General features: G+C 52.5%; 1 pseudogene; it reads right to left on the bottom strand.

The window, feature by feature from the left end:
* Window positions 1–2,150, bottom strand: part of LOC137311249 (trichohyalin-like) — a 40,869-nt pseudogene extending 38,719 nt beyond the window's left edge.
* Window positions 2,151–13,244: the final 11,094 nt, after the last annotated feature.

The raw sequence follows: 13,244 nt of genomic DNA, 5'->3' as shown, positions 1-13,244 counted from the left end.
CTCTGTCCTCCCTGTGCTCCCTTCTCTGTCCTCCCTGTGCTCTCTTCTCTGTCCTCCCTGTGCTCTCTTCTCTGTCCTCCCTGTGCTCTCTTCTCTGTCCTCCCTGTGCTCTCTTCTCTGTCCTCCCTGTGCTCTCTTCTCTGTCCTCCCTGTGCTCTCTTCTCTGTCCTCCCTGTGCTCTCTTCTCTGTCCTCCCTGTGCTCTCTTCTCTGTCCTCCCTGTGCTCTCTTCTCTGTCCTCCCTGTGCTCTCTTCTCTGTCCTCCCTGTGCTCTCTTCTCTGTCCTCCCTGTGCTCTCTTCTCTGTCCTCCCTGTGCTCTCTTCTCTGTCCTCCCTGTGCTCTCTTCTCTGTCCTCCCTGTGCTCTCTTCTCTGTCCTCCCTGTGCTCTCTTCTCTGTCCTCCCTGTGCTCTCTTCTCTGTCCTCCCTGTGCTCTCTTCTCTGTCCTCCCTGTGCTCTCTTCTCTGTCCTCCCTGTGCTCTCTTCTCTGTCCTCCCTGTGCTCTCTTCTCTGTCCTCCCTGTGCTCTCTTCTCTGTCCTCCCTGTGCTCTCTTCTCTGTCCTCCCTGTGCTCTCTTCTCTGTCCTCCCTGTGCTCTCTTCTCTGTCCTCCCTGTGCTCTCTTCTCTGTCCTCCCTGTGCTCTCTTCTCTGTCCTCCCTGTGCTCTCTTCTCTGTCCTCCCTGTGCTCTCTTCTCTGTCCTCCCTGTGCTCTCTTCACTGTCCTCTCTGTGCTCTCTTCACTGTCCTCCCTGTGCTCCCTTCTCTGTCCTCCCTGTGATCCCTTCTCTGTCCTCCCTGTGCTCCCTTCTCTGTCCTCCCTGTGCTCCCTTCTCTGTCCTACCTGTGCTCCCTTCTCTGTCCTCCCTGTGCTCCCTTCTCTGTCCTCCCTGTGCTCTCTTCTCTGTCCTCCCTGTGCTCTCTTCTCTGTCCTCCCTGTGCTCTCTTCTCTGTCCTCCCTGTGCTCTCTTCTCTGTCCTCCCTGTGCTCTCTTCTCTGTCCTCCCTGTGCTCTCTTCACTGTCCTCTCTGTGCTCTCTTCACTGTCCTCCCTGTGCTCCCTTCTCTGTCCTCCCTGTGATCCCTTCTCTGTCCTCCCTGTGCTCCCTTCTCTGTCCTCCCTGTGCTCCCTTCTCTGTCCTACCTGTGCTCCCTTCTCTGTCCTCCCTGTGCTCCCTTCTCTGTCCTCCCTGTGCTCTCTTCTCTGTCCTCCCTGTGCTCTCTTCTCTGTCCTCCCTGTGCTCTCTTCTCTGTCCTCCCTGTGCTCTCTTCTCTGTCCTCCCTGTGCTCTCTTCTCTGTCCTCCCTGTGCTCTCTTCTCTGTCCTCCCTGTGCTCTCTTCTCTGTCCTCCCTGTGCTCTCTTCTCTGTCCTCCCTGTTCTTTCTTCTCTGTCCTCCCTGTGTTCTCTTCTCTGTCCTCCCTGTGCTCTCGTCTCTGTCCTCCCTGTGCTCTCTTCTCTGTCCTCCCTGTGCTCTCTTCTCTGTCCTCCCTGCGCTCTCTTCTCTGTCCTCCCTGCGCTCTCTTCTCTGTCCTCCCTGCGCTCTCTTCTCTGTCCTCCCTGCGCTCTCTTCTCTGTCCTCCCTGTGCTCTCTTCTCTGTCCTCCCTGTGCTCTCTTCTCTGTCCTCCCTGTGCTCTCTTCTCTGTCCTCCCTGTGCTCTCTTCTCTGTCCTCCCTGTGCTCTCTTCTCTGTCCTCCCTGTGCTCTCTTCTCTGTCCTCCCTGTGCTCTCTTCTCTGTCCTCCCTGTGCTCTCTTCTCTGTCCTCCCTGTGCTCTCTTCTCTGTCCTGCCTGTGCTCTCTGCGATCTTCTCTGTCCTCCCTGCTCTCCTCTTCCTGCACAATTCTCTTTGCTCTCTGCTTTTGTTTCTTTCCCCTCTGCACTCTTCCCTATTCTCTCTACTCTCTTCTCCATCCTCTACGTTCTCTTCCCTCGTCTCTCTGCTCTGTACACAGTCCTCTCTGGTCTCTTCTCTCTTCTCTCTTCTCTTTCCTCCCTGCCCCCTGCCCTCTTCTCTTTCCTCTTTTCTCTTTCCTCTCAACTCCCGTCTCTTTCCTCTCAGCTCCCTTGTTTCTGCACAGCTCTCTTCTCTCTACTCTATCTCTCTGCTCTCGTCTCTGTCCTCTCCTCCCTTTTTGCCCCGCTCTCTTCACTTTCCTCCTGCTCTCCGCTCCCCTCACTTCCCTCTCCGCTCCCCTCACTTCCCTCTCCGCTCCCCTCACTTCCCCCTCCGCTCCCCTCACTTCCCCCTCCGCTCCCCGCACTTCCCCCTCCGCTCCCCTCACTTCCCCCTCCGCTCCCCTCACTTCCCCCTCCGCTCCCCTCACTTCCCCCTCCGCTCCCCTCACTTCCCCCTCCGCTCCCCTCACTTCCCCCTCCGCTGTCTTCTCTTTTCTCTTCTCCCCCTGCTCTCCACCCTCTGCTCTATGCTCTCTTCTCTGCTCCCTTAACTTTCTGCACAGCTCCGTTCTCTTTCTGCGCAGCTCCGTTCTCTTTCTGCGCAGCTCCGTTCTCTTTCTGCGCAGCTCCGTTCTCTTTCTGCACAGCTCCGTTCTATTTCTTCACAGCTCCGTTCTCTTTCTTCACAGCTCAGCTCTCTTTCTGCTCAGCTCTCTTTCTGCTCAGCTCTCTTTCTGCTCAGCTGTCTTTCTGCTCAGCTCTCTTCTCTTTCCACTCTATTCTCTCCTCATTCATCTCTGCTCCCTTCTCTTTTCCGTCTGCTCTCATCTCTTTCCAGTCTGCTCCTCTCTCTTCCCTGTCTGCTCCCTTCATAAGAACATAAGAACATAAGAAATTGGAGCAGGAGTAGGCCAATCGGCCCCTCGAGCCTGCTCCGCCATTCAATAAGATCATGGCTGATCTGATCCCAACCACAAATCGAAAGAACACAAGAAGTCGGAGCAGGACCCGGCCACATAGCCCCTGGGCCCTCTCCGCCACCCACAGGGCATTGACCGATCCGAACTCAGCTTCATGTCCAATTTCCTGCCCGCTCCCCATAACCCCTAATTCCCTTTACTTCTAGGAAACTGTCTATTTCTGTTTTAAATTTATCTAATGATGTAGCTTCCACAGCTTCCTGGGGCAGCAAATTCCACAGACCGACCACCCTTTCACTTTCCGCTCTGCTCTCTTTCCTCTCTGCTCTTTTCACTTCCCTCACCGCTCCCTTCACTTCCCTCTCTGCTCTCGTATCCTTTTTATGTGCTCCTTTCTCTGTCCTCTCTGCTCTCTTCTCTGTCCTCTATGTGCTATCTCTTCTGTCCTCTCTGGTCTCTGTCCTCTCTGCTCTCCTCTCTGCTCCCTGACCTATGCTCTTTGCTCTCTTCACTTTGCTCTGTTCTCTCTGCTGCCTTCTCTGTTGCCTTCTCTGTCCTCCCTGTGCTCTCTTCTCTGTCCTCCCTGTGCTCTCTTCTCTGTCCTCCCTGTGCTCTCTTCTCTGTCCTCCCTGTGCTCTCTTCTCTGTCCTCCCTGTGCTCTCTTCTCTGTCCTCCCTGTGCTCTCTTCACTGTCCTCCCTGTGCTCTCTTCACTGTCCTCCCTGTGATCCATTCTCTGTCCTCCCTGTGCTCTCTTCTCTGTCCTCACTGTGATCCATTCTCTGTCCTCCCTGTGCTCTCTTCTCTGTCCTCACTGTGCTCTCTTCTCTGTCCTCCCTGTGCTCTCTTCTCTGTCCTCCCTGTGCTCTCTTCTCTGTCCTCCCTGTGCTCTGTTCTCTGTCCTCCCTGTGCTCTCTTCACTGTCCTCCCTGTGCTCTCTTCACTGTCCTCCCTGTGCTCTCTTCTCCGTCCTCCCTGTGATCCCTTCTCCGTCCTCCCTGTGCTCTCTTCTCTGTCCTCCCTGTGCTCTCTTCTCTGTCCTCCCTGTGCTCTCTTCTCTGTCCTCCCTGTGCTCTCTTCTCTGTCCTCCCTGTGCTCTCTTCTCTGTCCTCCCTGTGCTCTCTTCTCTGTCCTCCCTGCGCTCTCTTCTCTGTCCTCCCTGTGCTCTCTTCTCTGTCCTCCCTGTGCTCTCTCTTCTGTCCTCCCTGTGCTATCTCTTCTGTCCTCTATGGTCTCTGTCCTCTCTGCTCCCTGACCTATGCTCTTTGCTCTCTTCACTTTGCTCTGTCCTCGCTGTGCTCTCTTCTCTGTCCTCCCTGTGCTCTCTTCTCTGTCCTCCCTGTGCTCTCTTCTCTGTCCTCCCTGTGCTCTCTTCTCTGTCCTCCCTGTGCTCTCTTCTCTGTCCTCCCTGTGCTCTCTTGTCTGTCCTCCCTGTGCTCTCTTCTCTGTCCTCCCTGTGCTCTCTTCTCTGTCCTCCCTGTGCTCTCTTCTCTGTCCTCCCTGTGCTTTCTTCTCTGTCCTCCCTGTGCTCTCTTCTCTGTCCTCCCTGTGCTCTCTTCACTGTCCTCCCTGTGCTCCCTTCTCTGTCCTCCCTGTGATCCCTTCTCTGTCCTCCCTGTGCTCCCTTCTCTGTCCTCCCTGTGCTCCCTTCTCTGTCCTCCCTGTGCTCCCTTCTCTGTCCTCCCTGTGCTCCCTTCTCTGTCCTCCCTGTGCTCTCTTCTCTGTCCTCCCTGTGCTCTCTTCTCTGTCCTCCCTGTGCTCTCTTCTCTGTCCTCCCTGTGCTCTCTTCTCTGTCCTCCCTGTGCTCTCTTCTCTGTCCTCCCTGTGCTCTCTTCTCTGTCCTCCCTGTGCTCTCTTCTCTGTCCTCCCTGTGCTCTCTTCTCTGTCCTCCCTGTGCTCTCTTCTCTGTCCTCCCTGTGCTCTCTTCTCTGTCCTCCCTGTGCTCTCTTCTCTGTCCTCCCTGTGCTCTCTTCTCTGTCCTCCCTGTGCTCTCTTCTCTGTCCTCCCTGTGCTCTCTTCTCTGTCCTCCCTGTGCTCTCTTCTCTGTCCTCCCTGTGCTCTCTTCTCTGTCCTCCCTGTGCTCTCTTCTCTGTCCTCCCTGTGCTCTCTTCTCTGTCCTCCCTGTGCTCTCTTCTCTGTCCTCCCTGTGCTCTCTTCTCTGTCCTCCCTGTGCTCTCTTCTCTGTCCTCCCTGTGCTCTCTTCTCTGTCCTCCCTGTGCTCTCTTCTCTGTCCTCCCTGTGCTCTCTTCTCTGTCCTCCCTGTGCTCTCTTCACTGTCCTCTCTGTGCTCTCTTCACTGTCCTCTCTGTGCTCTCTTCACTGTCCTCCCTGTGCTCCCTTCTCTGTTCTCCCTGTGATCCCTTCTCTGTCCTCCCTGTGCTCCCTTCTCTGTCCTCCCTGTGCTCCCTTCTCTGTCCTACCTGTGCTCCCTTCTCTGTCCTCCCTGTGCTCCCTTCTCTGTCCTCCCTGTGCTCTCTTCTCTGTCCTCCCTGTGCTCTCTTCTCTGTCCTCCCTGTGCTCTCTTCTCTGTCCTCCCTGTGCTCTCTTCTCTGTCCTCCCTGTGCTCTCTTCTCTGTCCTCCCTGTGCTCTCTTCTCTGTCCTCCCTGTGCTCTCTTCTCTGTCCTCCCTGTGCTCTCTTCTCTGTCCTCCCTGTGCTTTCTTCTCTGTCCTCCCTGTGTTCTCTTCTCTGTCCTCCCTGTGCTCTCGTCTCTGTCCTCCCTGTGCTCTCTTCTCTGTCCTCCCTGCGCTCTCTTCTCTGTCCTCCCTGCGCTCTCTTCTCTGTCCTCCCTGCGCTCTCTTCTCTGTCCTCCCTGCGCTCTCTTCTCTGTCCTCCCTGCGCTCTCTTCTCTGCCCTCCCTGCGCTCTCTTCTCTGTCCTCCCTGTGCTCTCTTCTCTGTCCTCCCTGTGCTCTCTTCTCTGTCCTCCCTGTGCTCTCTTCTCTGTCCTCCCTGTGCTCTCTTCTCTGTCCTCCCTGTGCTCTCTTCTCTGTCCTCCCTGTGCTCTCTTCTCTGTCCTCCCTGTGCTCTCTTCTCTGTCCTCCCTGTGCTCTCTTCTCTGTCCTGCCTGTGCTCTCTGCGATCTTCTCTGTCCTCCCTGCTCTCTTCTTCCTGCACAATTCTCTTTGCTCTCTGCTTTTGTTTCTTTCCCCTCTGCACTCTTCCCTATTCTCTCTACTCTCTTCTCCATCCTCTACGTTCTCTTCCCTCGTCTCTCTGCTCTGTACACAGTCCTCTCTGGTCTCTTCTCTCTTCTCTCTTCTCTTTCCTCCCTGCCCCCTGCCCTCTTCTCTTTCCTCTTTTCTCTTTCCTCTCAACTCCCGTCTCTTTCCTCTCAGCTCCCTTGTTTCTGCACAGCTCTCTTCTCTCTACTCTATCTCTCTGCTCTCGTCTCTGTCCTCTCCTCCCTTTTTGCCCCGCTCTCTTCACTTTCCTCCTGCTCTCCGCTCCCCTCACTTCCCTCTCCGCTCCCCTCACTTCCCCCTCCGCTCCCCTCACTTCCCCCTCCGCTCCCCGCACTTCCCCCTCCGCTCCCCTCACTTCCCCCTCCGCTCCCCTCACTTCCCCCTCCGCTCCCCTCAATTCCCCCTCCGCTCCCCTCACTTCCCCCTCCGCTCCCCTCACTTCCCCCTCCGCTCCCCTCACTTCCCCCTCCGCTGTCTTCTCTTTTCTCTTCTCCCCCTGCTCTCCACCCTCTGCTCTATGCTCTCTTCTCTGCTCCCTTAACTTTCTGCACAGCTCCGTTCTCTTTCTGCGCAGCTCCGTTCTCTTTCTGCGCAGCTCCGTTCTCTTTCTGCACAGCTCCGTTCTATTTCTTCACAGCTCCGTTCTCTTTCTTCACAGCTCAGCTCTCTTTCTGCTCAGCTCTCTTTCTGCTCAGCTCTCTTTCTGCTCAGCTGTCTTTCTGCTCAGCTCTCTTCTCTTTCCACTCTATTCTCTCCTCATTCATCTCTGCTCCCTTCTCTTTTCCGTCTGCTCTCATCTCTTTCCAGTCTGCTCCTCTCTCTTCCCTGTCTGCTCCCTTCATAAGAACATAAGAACATAAGAAATTGGAGCAGGAGTAGGCCAATCGGCCCCTCGAGCCTGCTCCGCCATTCAATAAGATCATGGCTGATCTGATCCCAACCACAAATCGAAAGAACACAAGAAGTCGGAGCAGGACCCGGCCACATAGCCCCTGGGCCCTCTCCGCCACCCACAGGGCATTGACCGATCCGAACTCAGCTTCATGTCCAATTTCCTGCCCGCTCCCCATAACCCCTAATTCCCTTTACTTCTAGGAAACTGTCTATTTCTGTTTTAAATTTATCTAATGATGTAGCTTCCACAGCTTCCTGGGGCAGCAAATTCCACAGACCGACCACCCTTTCACTTTCCGCTCTGCTCTCTTTCCTCTCTGCTCTTTTCACTTCCCTCACCGCTCCCTTCACTTCCCTCTCTGCTCTCGTATCCTTTTTATGTGCTCCTTTCTCTGTCCTCTCTGCTCTCTTCTCTGTCCTCTATGTGCTATCTCTTCTGTCCTCTCTGGTCTCTGTCCTCTCTGCTCTCCTCTCTGCTCCCTGACCTATGCTCTTTGCTCTCTTCACTTTGCTCTGTTCTCTCTGCTGCCTTCTCTGTTGCCTTCTCTGTCCTCCCTGTGCTCTCTTCTCTGTCCTCCCTGTGCTCTCTTCTCTGTCCTCCCTGTGCTCTCTTCTCTGTCCTCCCTGTGCTCTCTTCTCTGTCCTCCCTGTGCTCTCTTCTCTGTCCTCCCTGTGCTCTCTTCTCTGTCCTCCCTGTGCTCTCTTCTCTGTCCTCCCTGTGCTCTCTTCTCGGTCCTCCCTGTGCTCTCTTCTCGGTCCTCCCTGTGCTCTCTTCTCGGTCCTCCCTGTGCTCTCTTCTCGGTCCTCCCTGTGCTCCTCTTCCTGCACAATTCTCTTTACTCTCTGCTTTTGTTTCTTTCCCCTCTGCACTCTTCCCTATTCTCTCTACTCTATTCTCCATCCTCTACGTTCTCTTCCCTAGTCTCTCTGCTCTGTACACAGTCCTCTCTGGTCTCTTCTCTCTTCTCTTTCCTCTTTCCCCCCTGCCCCCTGCCCTCTTCTCTTTCCTCTTTTCTCTTTCCTCTCAACTCCCGTCTCTTTCCTCTCAGCTCCCTTGTTTCTGCACAGCTCTCTTCTCTCTCCTCTATCTCTCTGCTCTCTTCTCTGTCCTCTCCTCCCTTTTTTCCCCGCTCTCTTCACTTTCCTCCTGCTCTCCGCTCCCCTCACTTCCCTCCCCGCTCCCCTCACTCCCCGCTCCCCTCACTTCCCTCCCCGCTCCCCTCACTTCCCCATCCGCTCCCCTCACTTCCCCCTCCGCTCCCCTCACTTCCCCCTCCCGCTCCCCTCCGCTTCCCCCTCCCGCTCCCCTCCGCTTCCCCCTCCCGCTCTCCTCCGCTTCCCCCTCCGCTCCCCTCGCTTCCCCCTCCGCTCCCCTCGCTTCCCCCCCGCTCCCCCCCCCGCTCCCCTCGCTTCCCCCCCGCTTCCCCCCCCGCTCCCCTCGCTTCCCCCTCGCTTCCCCCCCGCTCCCCTCGCTCCCCTCGCTTCCCCCCTCGCTTCCCCCCCCGCTCCCCTCGCTTCCCCCCCCGCTCCCCTCGCTTCCCCCTCCCGCTCCCCTCGCTTCCCCCTCCTGCTCCCCTCGCTTCCCCCTCCCGCTCCCCTCGCTTCCCCCCCGCTCCCCTCCCACTCCCCTCCGCTTCCCCCCTCACCTCACTTCCCTCCCCGCTCCCCTCACTTCCCTCTCTGGATTCGAGGGGAGCTGAGGAGAATTTTTTTCACGCAGAGGGTGGTGGGGGTCTGGAACTCACTGCCTGAAAGGGTGGTCGAGGCAGAAACCCTCAACTCATTTAAAAAGTACTTGGATGAGCACTTCAAGTGTTGTAACCTACAGGGCTACGGACCAAGATGGGCCGAATGGCCTCCTTCTGTGCCATAATTTTCTATGATTCTATGATATAATCAGTGTGTGACAGGAATTACAGTCGGACAGGCTGTATGATGTAGAAACACAGGAAGATACGAACAGGAGTAGGCCATTTTTTTTATTATTCATTCATGGGATGTGGGCGTCGCTGGCGAGGCCGGCATTTATTGCCCATCCCTAATTGCCCTGAGAAGGTGGTGGTGAGCCGCCTTCTTGAACCGCTGCAGTCCGTGTGGTGAAGGTTCTCCCACAGTGCTGTTAGGAAGGGAGTTCCAGGATTTTGACCCAGCGACGATGAAGGAACGGCGATATATTTCCAAGTCGGGATGGTGTGTGACTTGGAGGGGAACGTGCAGGTGGTGTTGTTCCCATGTGCCTGCTGCCCTTGTCCTTCTAGGTGGTGAGGTCGCGGGTTTGGGAGGTGCTGTCGAAGAAGCCTTGGCGAGTTGCTGCAGTGCATCCTGTGGATGGTACACACTGCAGCCACAGTGCGCCGGTGGTGAAGGGAGTGAATGTTTAGGGTGGTGGATGGGGTGCCAATCAAGCGGGCTGTTTTGTCCTGGATGGTGTCGAGCTTCTTGAGTGTTGTTGGAGCTGCACTCATCCAGGCAAGTGGAGAGTATTCCATCACACTCCTGACTTGTGCCTTGTAGATGGTGGAAAGGCTTTGGGGAGTCAGGAGGTGAGTCACTCGCCGTAGAATACCCAGCCTCTGACCTGCTCACGTAGCCACAGTATTTATGTGGCTGGTCCAGTTCAGTTTCTGGTCAATGGTGACCCCCAGGATGTTGATGGTGGGGGATTCGGCGATGGTAATGCCGTTGAATGTCAAGAGGAGGTGGTTAGACTCTCTCTTGTTGGAGATGGTCATTGCCTGGCACTTGTCTGGCGCGAATGTTACTTGCCACTTATGAGCCCAAGCCTGGATGTTGTCCAGGTCTTGCTGCATGCGGGCTTGGACTGCTTCATTATCTGAGGGGTTGCGAATGGAACTGAACACTGTGCAATCATCAGCGAACATCCCCATTTCTGACCTTATGATGGAGGGAAGGTCATTGATGAAGCAGCTGAAGATGGTTGGGCCTAGGACACTGCCCTGGGGCTGAGATAATTGTTCGCAACAACCACTACCATCTTCCTTTGTGCTAGGTGTGACTCCAGCCCCTGGAGAGTTTTCCCCCTGATTCCCATTGACTTCAATTTTACTAGGGCTCCTTGGTGCCACACTCGGTCAAATGCTGCCTTGATATCAAGAGCAGTCACTCTCGCCTCACCTCTGGAACTCAGCTCTTTTGTCCATGTTTGGACCAAGGCTGTAATGAGGTCTGGAGCCGAGTGGTCCTGGTGGAACCCAAACTGAGTATCAGTGAGTAGGTTATTGGTGAGTAAGTGCCGCTTGATAGCACTGTCAATGACACCTTCCATCACTTTGCTGATGATTGAGAGTAGACTGATGGGGCGGTAATTGGCCGGATTGGATTTGTCCTGCTTTTTGTGGACAGGACATACCTGGGCAATTTTCCACATTGTCGGGTAGATGCCAGTGTTGTAGCTGTATTGGAACAGTTTGGCTAGAGGCGCAGCTGGTTCTGGAGCACAAGTCTTCAGCACCATAGCTGGGATGTTGTCGGGGCCCATAGCCTTTGCTGTATCCAGTGCACTCGGCCGTTTCTTGATATCACGTGGAGTGAATCGAATTGGCTGAAGACTGGCTTCTGTGATGGTGGGGATATCGGGAGGAGGCCGAGATGGATCATCCACTCGGCACTTCTGGCTGAAGATGGTTGCAAACGCTTCAGCCTTGTCTTTTGCATTCACGTGCTGGCCTCCGCCATCATTGAGGATGGGGATGTTTGCAGAGCCTCCTCCTCCCTCGAGCCTGTTCCGCCATTCAATGAGATCATGGCTAATCTGTGACCTCACTCCATATACCCACCGTAGCCCCATATTCCTTAATACCTTTGGTTAACAAAAAAATCAATCTCAGATTTAAAATTAACAATTGAGCTGGCATCAACTGCCATTTGCAGAAGAGAGTTCCAAACTTCTACCACCCTTTGTGTGTAGAAGTATTTCCTAACTTCACTCCTGAAAGTCCTGGCTCTAATTTTTAGGCTATGTCCCCTAGTCCTAGACTCCCAACCAGCGGAAATAGTTTCTCTCTATCTATCCTATCAGTTCCCCTTAATATCTTGAAAACTTCAATTAAAAAATTCCGGGGAATACAACCCTAGTTTGTGTAATCTCTCCCCATAATTTAACCTTTGGAGTCCGGGTATCATTCTAATAAACCTATGCTGCACTTCCTCCAAGGCCAATATGTCCTTCCTAAGGTGCGGTACCCAGAACTGAACACACACTACTCCAGGTGTGGTCTAACCAGAGCTTTGTATAGCTGTGGCATGACTTCTGCTCCCTTGTATTCTAGTCCTCTAGATATAAAGGCCAACATTCCATTAACCTTTTTGATTATTTTCTGTACCTGTCCTTGACATTTTAATGATCTGTGTACATGGACCCCTAAGTACCTTTGGACCTCCACTGTTTAGAGCTTTTCACCATTTAGAAAGTGCTCTGATCGATCCTTTTTAGGTCCAAAGTGGATGACCTCACACTGGCCTACAATGAAATCCATTTGCCACAGTTTTGCCCATTCCCTTAATCTATTAATATCTCTGTAATTTTATGCTTCCATCCACACTGCTTACAATGCTGCCTATCTTTGTGTCATTGGCAAACTTGGATATGTGGCTCTCTATCCCATCATCTAAGTCATTAATAAATACAGTGAATAGTTGAGACCCCAACACAGATTCCTGTGAGACACTAGTTACATCCTGCCAATGTGAGTACCTGCCCATTATCCCTACTCTCTGTCTCTTGCTGCTCAGCCAATTTTCTAACCAGGTCAATAACTTGCCCTCAATTTCATGAGCTTCAACTTTAGCTAACAATCTCTTATGAGGGATTTTATCAAATGCCTTCTGGAAGTCCATAGAAACAACATCCCCTGTCCACTACTTTAGTCACCGCTTCAAAAAATTCAATCAGGTTCGACAGACATTACCTTCCCTTTACAAATCCATGCTGGCTTTCTCTGATCAGCTGAAAATTTTCAAGGTGTTCAGTCACTCTATCCTTAATTATAGACTCGAGTAATTTCCCAACAACAGATGTTAGGCTAACTGGTCTATAATTCCCTGATTTCCCCCTCTCACCTTTCTTAAATACCAGAGTGACATGTGCAATTTTCCAATCTAAAGGAACGGTTCCTGAATCGAGAGAACTTTGGAAGATTATAGTTCGGGCTTCTACAATGTTCTCACCGACTTCCTTTAAAACCCTGGGATGGAAACCACCTGGTCCTGGGGATTTCTCACTCTTTAGTACCATTATTTTCTTCATTACTGTTAATTTGCTTACGTTAATTATGGTGAGTCCCGGTCCCTGATTCAATATTAGTTTCCTTGGGGTGTCCGGCATACTATCATCTTCCTCTACTGTAAATACTGACGCAAAATAATTATTTAACATGTCCATTTGCTTATTTTCATTTACAATAATCACCATCAGTGTTTAAGGGGCCCACACTGCTCTTGACCACCCTCCTTTTCCGAAAATAATTGTAAAAATATTTTGAGTTGATTGATATCCCTTGAAAGTTTCTTTTCATACTCCCTTTTTGGAGCTCTTACTATCTGTTTTGTCATCCTTTGCTGTTCTTTGTGTCTTTCCCAGTCACCGGGATCTGCTATTTTTGCATTTTTGTTTGCTTTTTCTTTTAGTTTTATGTTGTCCCTCACCTCTTTAGTCGTCCATGACTTTTTTTGGCAAGTAGAGTTCTTGCCCCTTCGGGGTATAAACTGGTTCTGTATCACGCTAATTTCTTTTTTGAACACCTCCCACTGATCTTCTGTCGTTTTACCCATTAACAAATTTGCCCAGTTTACTGTGTCTCAGTTTTCTGAGTTTTCTCAGCCAGTTTTCTCTCTCTCATCCTGCTGAAGTCGGCCTTACCTAAATTTAGAATCTTAGCAGCTGATACAAGTTTCTCCCTTTCAAACACAACATTGAACTCGATCATATTATGTTTACTATTAGATAGACGTTCACACGCCATTAGGCTGTTAACTAAATCTGGCTCATTACTCATTCTTAAATCTAATATGCCCAGCCCCCTTGTTGGTTCGAGGACATATTGCTGCAGAAAGCTGTCCTGAACACAAGAAATTTGCTACCTTTCTGACATGAGCTCGTCTGCTTATCCCAATTGATATGAAAGTTAAAATCCCCCATTAAAACCATTCTGCCTTTGCTACATGCTTGTCTAATCTCTGCATTTATACATTCTGCCACTTCACAGCTGCTACCAGGGGGCCTATACAAAACACCCACTATGGTCTTAAATCTTTTTCTATTTCTTAATTCTACCCATAAAGTCTCCACTGTCTGCTTACCTCTCATTATATCCGCTCTTATCATTGAAGTAATCTCATCC

The sequence above is a fragment of the Heptranchias perlo genome, unplaced genomic scaffold (assembly GCF_035084215.1).
Source record: "Heptranchias perlo isolate sHepPer1 unplaced genomic scaffold, sHepPer1.hap1 HAP1_SCAFFOLD_318, whole genome shotgun sequence".
NCBI lineage: Eukaryota > Metazoa > Chordata > Chondrichthyes > Hexanchiformes > Hexanchidae > Heptranchias > Heptranchias perlo.
The sequence above is the reverse complement of the archived record's forward strand: the minus strand, read 5'-3'. Positions and strand labels throughout refer to the sequence as shown.